Raw genomic sequence first — 10298 nt, 5'->3', positions numbered from 1 at the left:
CCTTTACAATCCTCCTCTCGTACACATGACTTGTCATGCACACACCAAGTTCTTACTTCCTTTTTTCTGAAAGCTAAAGCTTTAAATACTGCAATTGTATTTACAGATCTATATTTAACAACAACAACAACAAAAAGACAACAAGCACCATAATAGAGGACAAAAACAAAGACACACTCTTTAAAAATTACAAACCAGCTAGAAAAGATTCTGGCAGTGTTTACAAATTAATTGCTTTTTTTTATTATTATTATTTCTGTACAAAATTGCTAGATAATGAAAATGTGAGACTACATAACAACTTAAATAAAACCTTCACCATGCACAAATCTGTACTTATAAACACACAACTAACACTGTTTGACAGCTCATGTGTTGCCCTTTATACATTCATTTCTAAGGCTCACGCAGTCCTAATTCACACACCTGTAACTTTTAGCCATTTCATGTGTGAGCTTTAATGGCAGCAATGGGACCAGGAAACCTGCATACTTAGTACTTAGAGTAACACAAATACTGTAGTACTAACCACTTTGTGTGCCAGATACTATGTCAAAAATAAAATGATGAATGCAAACAGGATATAGTATGCTGTTGTTGTTCAGTGCCGTTGAGTCGGTTCCAACCCATAGTGTAGAGGATTTGTGAGCCTGAAGCACCAACCTTGAACTTCAAAGTGACTTTGCAGTCTAGCACATTAACCCACAGCACCACACCAGGACTCAATACAATTTGGGGAATCTATAATTGATGTACACCAGTTCAGCCTGTTTGCTGGAAGAACCATTTATGACTTATTAGTATTCTTTTCATTTTACAAAAACAATAAATACAGAATTACATTATCAAAAGGTTTCAAGAGAAAAACAAAACTCACAACTACCTAGGCCAGGTGAGAGCTCTCTCTTGACACTTTTGGAAAAGTCAGTTTTGTGTAGCTGGCAAAGATAATTACACAAAGCTGGAAGCAGAGGCAGCTAACCAGATGAGATACATATGGAAAATGGGAAGAAGTTTGACATAAATGGCTTCCCACACAGGAAAAAGCCCACAGTGCATTTCCAGTAGGCACTTAACACAAAGCTTCCCCTCCCTCCTCACCCCAATGCTTCAAGTCCAGTGTGTGTGAGGGGAGGAGGAGGGATGGAGCCTGAAAAAGAAGCAGGGGAATCCCCTGCACTTTTGTTTTTCTTCCCAAACACACACCCATGTATACCTATGCATAGTTTAAAGTGCGGGTGTCACTGTGTTGACCTCATCATCACTTTGCATATTGTGCAAATCGGCTTTGTCTGCTTGGTTTTGTTGTTTTCCTAAGGGATATTTTCCATTCAATGAAACACTTACAGACGGAGTACCTACTATAAGCCTATGCTGTGTCAGGCACACAGCATTTCAATTTAACTGTTTCGGTGTTTGCTTTTTGTTTTTCAAATGACCATCCCTCCCCTCATTCCCAAAGTCCTTAACATCCTGGGAATGGATCTGGAGGTGCTATGCCACAACCCTGGTGGGAAATGGCCATCTCCACCTGTCAATGGGGAAGTACTTGGACGTACCTGAGAGGATTTTCAATTTGGGATGGCATTGCCAAAGAGTAAACTGAGAGCTGCTGTGGCATCTGATCACTTCATTTACTAAGGTCTGACTTCTGCTGATGCAATTTAGTCCTTCATGGCCAAAGGGGTTCAGGCTGTGGCCAAGACTATTTACAGCACTGGACAACAGTGGTGGTTCCCTCTTCTCAGCAACTTTTAAGTAAATGTCACTGTATCCCTCAGAATGGGTAGATCTTTCTTCCTGGAGGCCATCTGATCTCCCAGAGTGCAGTGTGAGAAAGCCATTTCTCAAGTCATGGGTACCTGGGAGGAAGTCCAAGGATGGAAGGACACATCTTTGCTGCTCCTTGGAACTGCCAACCTAGTTCTCCTTTCAAAGGGGCCATCATGGTGGTGAGCTCCAGGGCTGACACATCCCAAGCTGCCCCTCCAGTGAAGTGAAGCTGGATGGGACTGGTTGCTTGCAGAGGCTGTTAAAGCTTCTGATCACAAAAGTTTAAAGTTCTTGACCTCTGCTTAACCCATTTGAATTAGCAAGAACCTCTTCCAAGTAAACCATTAAATTGACATGGTGATGGGGTCCATGGGGAATGCTTCAATGGCAGCTAGCACAAATAAAAGAAGTTTAACACAATCCACAAAGAACTGTTAAGTAGGCATTGGCTACAAATAAAATTTAAACTTACAAAGACATTGGAGGGCCAGCGGGTGTGTGGGAGTGGTTTATGGAGACAAGAAAATCCACAAAGCTTGGAGTGACAGAACTCTTACAATTCTTCTACATTTGAGAGACATTTTGGAAAACAGGTTCTTCATACGAAGGCTGTGGAGGTGCTCTTGACCTCCTGTGTGACAGACAGTAAGTATATAGCTTATACTGAATCATGACAGTAATTTAAATAATCCTAAGAAGAGCTAAAGAAATCCATTTCACACTTTTGCAAGACTTTGCGTTTACATTTCCTGCAGTTCCACTCTGTATTAGCAGACCCCCACCCCCACCCCACCCCCAAAAAATATGCATTCAGAAGAGAAAGCACGGCTTGGAATGCTATTAAGGAAGGTAACTGTTGTCGAGTGGGTCCGGTGGGCAGACCCCATTCTACAGCCCATCCATCAGTCACAGCCGATCCAAGAGACACCTGATTTTCTCAACTTGCTGACTTATCTATGATATTGGAGCCTGGAGCAAAGCAAGCCTTTCCCAAGGGAACCTGAAAACTGTGCATTTAGACAATTAAAATGTCAGCTTTGTTTGAAGTTTGTAGTTTACTTCTTGATAATATCTTGGAGGAAGAAGGTAGGAAGGGACAACACTGTCTAACAGAGGTTCCATAATAAAAACATTGGTTTGTATGGAGGATTTCACGTAGGGCATAATCAACTACACATGAAGTCTTCCACCAGGGGGAGCTTTCCCAAATCATAAGCATCAAAAAGATCACTGATGCCTTCGTCCCCTAGGCTTAGTAGGTAGTCTTCTTGGAGCAGGGGAGGCAGTAAGTTCACAAATGGTCCTTGCAGGTTGGAACGAATTTGGTCCTCAGTCTTCTGTAAATGATCGGTGGGCGAGGCCAGAGGAGAAAGTTTTGTCATAGAAACTGAGCAATGGCTATGTCTGAGTGGGTTGAAGCCAAGTCTTTGGAAGTGAGTTTAGGGATATTCCCATTGTGGTCTTGGTTGTTTGTTTTCATTGGACTGTGCGGTTTCAGTCTCTTCTGGACATAAGTAAACTTCAGTGGGTCTTTGGGTACTTGAGAAATGAATTCGTAGGCTCTCAAGTGGATCAGGTAGTTCAAGTCTTGTTTCTGGAGGGGCTTTCACAACTATGACAGCCACTAATTTTTCAAATATCTTGATATGTGATATAAACTAACCTATGATTCTCTGAATCATCTGTTAACAGTTTGAGGTCCACAGTACAGCTTTGGATCATTTCATCCAGTTTTTTCTCTTCCTGACTGAGCTCGGTCATTTCTTTTGATAGGCTTTGGCACTGGACCAGGAGGCCCATCCTCAGAGAAACTGCAACCCATCCACTGAACATTGTTTGTAGATTTCTTAATGAGATGGATGCCTTCCAGGACATTGGTGATGTCATAAAACCTTCTCTTTTGCACTTTAAGCATTCTGCTGCCTTGTTCAAATCCAAGATCCCATTGGGAGATTAGCTCAGTAGCTGAATGAACTTCTTGGTGAGCAGACCAAGGGACTTATATTGCGGGGTTTTGTTTATTTATTTATTTTTTTACTATCTGTGTTTGGAGTGTGGCTCTTCCTTTGCCCTTTGGGTTTTTAAACCATCTGAGAGGTACTAATGACCACCTTTCGTAGCTCCAGCTTTCGCTTTGCCTGCTGCTGCTGCTGTAAGAGCGTTTCCGAAACCAGCCTAGCTCAGGGGCGAGATGGGGGGAGCAGGCTGGAAAGAGGGGCCCCTCCGAGCAGACCAGGGGCGCTGGACAAGGGCGGGTGAGGGGTGGGGAAGAAAGGGAGCGTGTCGGTGCCCAGGGTGGGTGTGAGGGTGCCAGGACTGTTCCAGGCCAGGGAGCCAGCAAGCAGGAGGAAGTGGGTGCCCCCCTCTCCTCCTCCAGCGCCCCTTCCCGCGGCCTTCTCCTGCCACCTTCTCAGAGCACGAGCACATATGCGAAATGTCACCTGCAGGTCCCTGGGAAAGGGACTGACCCAGGCGGCACAGCCCGCTCTCCTTCACCAGGGATGCAAAATTGCATTTTGACTAGGGTTTCAGTCCACACATGCATGAGTTTATTTCAAACAAAATGTGCTTGAAAATGTCTCTGTGATCAATGTGTAGATACAATTTCTCTCAGTAACTCACTTGTTTTAGTATCATTGGGTTTACCTTCAACAGAAAGGTCCAATCAAAACAGTGACTTCCAAGGGGATCTTCTAGGCCAGTTCAGTTCAAGGCAGAGAGGTCAGCACAGAAGATTCTGGATACTGGAATTCCCAAGGGGGGTAATCTTGATCAATTTTCTCAAAGGACACAGAACAATCATGAAGGCTTGTTTAGGGAGATGCTTTAAGAAAATTGATAACTATATCAGTAAGAAGAAGTCTAGGAAAGTTGGGTCAAGGAATTTTTTTCAATCATGGCAATGCACCTGTTCATTACTAGAATGTAGCAAGGACTCTCCAATGAGAATTTCTTTGGCAAGTCTTACCCAATCCACTCTACAGTCCTTATATTTTGCCCCTTCAGATTTCTTTTTGTTCCCCAAACTCAAAGAACATCAGAGTCCCTCAAAGATGCCAAAATGTCCATTTAGATTTGGTGTATCTTGAGGCTTGCAGAATTCATGGGGGAAGATTTGTTGTTGTTGTTATTGTTAGGTGCCATAAAGTTGGTACCGACTCATAGCGACCTTATACACAGCAGAACGAAAACACTGCCCAATCCTGAGTCAACCTCACTACTGTTGCCACACTTGAGTCCATCGATGCTGCCGCTTGGCTGATCCATCTCGTTGGGGGTCTTCCTCTTTTTCTCTGACCCTCCACCTTACCAAACATGATAACCTTCTCCAGCGACTGGTTCCTTCTGACAATATGTCCAAAATATGAGAGATGAAGTTTGTCCATCTTGGCCTCCAAGGAGCACTCTGGCTGCACTTCTTCCAAAATGGATATATTGGTTCTTTGGCAGCCCATGGCACTTTGAATATTCTCCTCCAATACCATAACTCAAAAGCATCAATTCTTGTACGGTCTTCCTTATTCACTGTCCAGCTTTCACATGCATATGAGGTTATCGAAAATACCATGGCTTGGGTCAGGCGTACCTTAGTCCTCAAGCTGACATCTTTGCTCTTCAACACTTTAAATAGGTCTTGTGCAGCAGATTTCCCTAATGCAATATGTCATTTGATTTCTTGATTGCTGCTTCTATGAGTGTTGATAGTTGATCAAGAAGAATGAAGTCCTTAACAACTTCAATCTTTTCTCTGTTGATAAGAATGTTATTTATTGGTCCAGTGGTGAGGATTTTTATTTTCTTTACATTGAGATGAAATCCATACTGAAGGCTGTGCTTTTTGATCTTCATCAATAAATATTTTAAGTCCTCTTCACTTTGAGCAAGCAAGGTTGTATCATCTGCATATCACAGGTGGTTAATGAATTTTCCTCCAATCCTGATGCCACGATTTTCTTCATATAACCTAGCTTCTTGGATTATTTGCTCAGCATACAGGTTAGAAAAATGGAAATATTGCCCTCAGAAATATTGTCATTATTTTGGGTATAGACCTAAACCTTCATCCAATTCACAATAAAAAGTTTTTGTTTTTTTAAATAATGACATTTAATTTTCTCTCTTATCATATAGTTCTAGAGTTCATAAATAGAGAGAATGGGAAAAGAATAAGTCAATAAACTTTTAAAGAAAAGGAGATATAAGAATACTTATCTTGTTTCTGTATGTCCCCACTCCCAGGCTCTCTTCTTCCATCAATTATGCTTTCTTACTTGCATCTGTTCCCTGTTCCCTGTTCCCCTATCCATGATTCTTTATATCAGCATTTATATCCAATCAAATCTTCTTACTTAAAAAGGAAAAGAAAAACAACTTCCTGAACCCAATACTCTCCTCAAATGATTGTTCTATCTTCTTTTTCTGTCCCAGACTTCCTAGAAGCAATGAATATACTTTGGGTCCATTTGGAAGTACTTCCAATCATTCTTTGAATCAACTCAACTAAGGTTGCTATCCCCATCTGTCATCTTCCCCCCAAAATTGTAGAGATATAGATGAAGGATATGTCAAGAAATAGCTTCCCCTGTTTGCCCAGGAGCCATCAAGAGGAGCAAACAAGTCCTTTCAGGACAAACCGCCCTCCAAGTCTTAAACTCAAAGGGAACACATGAGCAGACATGTAAGCTCGCTGGTGACCACATTGGTCTGCATTTGAATGGATGTGGGGGAAAGTCAGTAATGAAGATATGAGCTGAGTTTGCCCACATTCTATAGCCTCCTGTCTACATCAAAATGAGAGAAGAGGAAGGGCTGGTTGGTCTGAAGTTTGAGGAGACTAGAGAACTCCTGAGCCTATAGATATTGACCTATCCATGGAAGGCTAGAGCTGAGAGTGAAGCATCCAGCTGATATGAAGTGGGAGGAGACACACAAGAATGCCCAAACATGCAGATAATACCCATTTGACCTAGCTTCCATGGCTTGATGACCAGCGCTCGACTAGAGGAAGTTAATGAAATTCGATAAAGGAAACAAGTTAAATTGCTACAATTTGATCAACTTGACCTATACTTATAGATGTGGTGGTGGTGGTTGTGTGCCATGGAGTTGGTTCCAACTCATAACAACCATGTATAGGGTTTTCAACGAACCGCTGGTAAGCCTGAACTACCGATCATGTGGTTCAAACAACTTTGTAGTCCAGCGCATTAGCCCACAGCGCCCTATTGGGCAGTTCTACACTGCCCTATACGTCACTTTGCATTGGAATCAATACCATGTCAGTGGGCTTTTGGATTTGTTTTTAAAGTAGAAATAGGAAGGAAACTCCTCAACATGAGAAAGGACATTTATGAAAAACCCATAGCTAACATTCCATTGAATGGTGAAAGACTGAAAATTTCTTCCCAAGATCAGAGAAAAAGACAAGTTTGTCTTTCACCACCGTTCAACATTTCACTGAGAATTCTAACCCACAAAATTAAAGGAAAAGTATCCAAACTGGAAAAGAAGGACTAACCTTTATATATTTACAAATGACATGATTGTATATGTAGAAAATCCCAAAACATCCATGAGAAAGCCACTGTTATTAAGTGATGTCCAGTTAGTTCAGACTCATAGTAACCCTATACATAATTGTTAAGTTTGAGTTCATTGTGACTGCTACTGTGTCATTCATTTCAATGGGGATTCTTGTCTTCTCCAGTGACCCTCCATTTTACTAAGCATGATGTTTTGTTCAGGGACTGGTCACTCCAGACCACATATGCAAAGTACTAGAGACAAAGTCTCCCCATCCTCACTTCTAAGGAACATTCTGGCTGTACTTCAAGCTAGATTTGTTTCTTCTTCTGGCAGTTTGTGGTACTTTTAATATTCTTCACCAACAACATAGTTCAAATGCATTGGTTTTTCTACAGTCTTCCTTATTAATAGTACAACTTTCACATATGAGGCAATTGAAAATATCATGGTTTGGGTCAGGTGCACCTTAATCCTCAAAGCGACATCTTTGCTTTTAACACTTCAAAGAGTCTTTTGTATAAGGCAGATTTGCCTTATACAACACAGCCTTTAATTTCCTCACTATTGCTTCCATGAGCATTGATTGTGGATACAAGAAAAATGAAGTCTTTGACAACTTCGATCTTTCCTCTGTTTATCATAATGCTATTTATTGGTTCCGTTGTGAGGATTTTCGTTACCTTTATACTGAGATTCAATCCATATACTGAAAACCAAAGTCTTTGATCTACATTTTAAGTCCTCTTTGCTTCCAGAAAGCAAGGTTGTGTCATCTATATATTGTAGGTTGTTAATGAATCTTATTCTAATCCTGATGCCTCATTGTTCTTCATATAATCTAGCTTCTCAGATTATTTGCTCAGCATACAGACTGAATAAGTATGGTAAAAGAATGCACCCCCTAGCACACAACTTTCTTGATTTTAAACCATTTAATAACCCCTTGTTCTGTTCTATAGATGGCTTCTTGATCTGTGTATACATTCCTAATGTGCACAATTAGGTGTTCTGGAATACCAATTCTTTACAATGTATTCATAGTTTGCTATGATCCACACAATCTAAAGCCTTTGTTAGTCAATAAAGCACAAGCAAACATCTTTCTGGTATTCTCTGCTTTCAGTCAAGTTCCAAGTCAGCAATGATATTCCTTGTTCCCCATCCTGTTCTGAATCTGACTTGAATTTCTTGTAGCTCCCCATTAATGTACAGTTTTCCAACTAGCTTCAGCAGGATTTTACATGTTTGTAGGGGTTATTAATGATATTGTTAGGTGATTTCTGCATTGTGTTGGGTTACTTTTCTTTGGAATGGGCACAAATACGGATCTCTTCTAATTGGTTGGCCAGGTAGCTGTCTTCCAAATTTCTTGACATAGACCACTGAGTGCCTTCAGGACTACATCAGTTCGTTGAAACATTTCATTTGGTATTCCATCGATTCCTGGAGCCTTATCTTTTACCAATGCCTTCAGTGTTACTTAGACTTTTTGGTTCAATATCGTCAGTTCTTTTTTTGTTAACTCCTCATAACATCTTCATTTGTTATTCTTTACTTAAGTCTTACATAATATGCTTCAATTTTTACTTTGAGGGAAATATTTTAATGCATATTTATAACTATTAAAATGTATATTAATTTCATTGCATAAGCATATTAGCCTATTAAATTTAGATAGCAACTTTCCTAGGTAATTTAATGAATTAATTAACAGTATTTGGTGTGGCATTATAGGATCAACACTGGGCTGCTAACTACAAGGTCAGATGTTCAAACCCATGAGCTGCTTCTTGGAAACCCTGTGCAGGGTCTCAATCGACTCAAGGCACTTAACAACATTTTCATTTTGATATCAGACTATATTTGTCAAAGAGTAAATAATTTCTTATGTTCGTCCAATTAGTTTTGATTAAATTAAGAACTAAATTAAATGGTTTAACTTAACTCTAAGCCTCAAAAAATCATTATATGTAGAGATGCCTGAGATAGAGACAGAGACAATGACGTGGAGTGATGAAGCGGCTGGGGACTTTGGATCCAGAGAGGGAGAGGGACTGTGTGCTGAAGACTGGGGTGGGGAGGGGGTAGTTTAGGGAGTGGGTTTGTAGGGTCTACCCTTTGGTTGGTTGATGATGCATGGAGGGGATTGGAACCATGGCAATGAAACGATATTTAAATAAAATAAAATAAAATAAATCATTGTATGTGATCAAAAAAGAAAACGTAAAATTGAACCATTTGATGTGTGACACTAAATTATCAAATATAACAAAAAACCAATTCGAAACCAGTTTGTAATGATGACATTTTCCCTTTCATAGGAAGAGTTACAATCATTCTGCCTCTGGCATATATAGAAAGCATGATTGGGGATCAAGATCTGGTTAAGGATATGATCATTGACTTGGCATATCACACAACCTTTCAGCAGTTCTTCCATGATGCAACCCACTGACCAGATAGCAACAGTCTCTTTGTACCCCATGTCCAGGATAACTTCAGGGGCAATAATACTGTGTTACCATGTAGGGGGTCACCATGGCATTTGTGCCAAGCCAAAGTCAAGGATCTTAGGGTGCGGTCTGATTTTACTATGCCTGATTTTAGCAAGATAGGGCTATATCAAAGTCAAGGCTCAGTTAAAGTTAAAGGTACAGTCTGATTATACTATGATGTTGCTAGACTTTAAACCGCTATGAATTATGTCAGCCATAAAGGCAGATGTTTAATATCACAAATCATGTGGTAAAGAAGGTAGAACATTCTTTCAAGTCCAACTCCATATGAATAACCTGTCATAAGTTGTTGTTGTGAAGTGCCGTTGAGTCAATTCCAACCCATAGCGACCCGATATAGGGTTTCCAAGGAGCAGCTGGTGAGCTTCAACTGCTGACTTTGCAATTCAAATGGCTTTGCAGTCTGGCGCACTAACCCTAGGACTCCTGATATAAGTTGTTGTTGTTGTTGTTATGTGCCGTGGAGTCGGTTCTGACTCATAG

At 40.6% G+C, this 10298-nt stretch overlaps 2 pseudogenes; both read right to left on the bottom strand.

The window, feature by feature from the left end:
* Positions 1–2939: 2939 nt before the first annotated feature.
* Positions 2940–4288, bottom strand: LOC102833587 (annotated as a pseudogene).
* Positions 4289–9550: 5262 nt separating this feature from the next.
* Positions 9551–10298, bottom strand: part of LOC102833202 — an 8624-nt pseudogene continuing 7876 nt past the window's right edge.

This window comes from Chrysochloris asiatica, unplaced genomic scaffold, assembly GCF_000296735.1.
Source record: "Chrysochloris asiatica unplaced genomic scaffold, ChrAsi1.0 scaffold00222, whole genome shotgun sequence".
Classification (NCBI taxonomy): domain Eukaryota; kingdom Metazoa; phylum Chordata; class Mammalia; order Afrosoricida; family Chrysochloridae; genus Chrysochloris; species Chrysochloris asiatica.
Note: the sequence above shows the minus strand (reverse complement) of the source record. Positions and strands in the feature narration are given on the sequence as shown.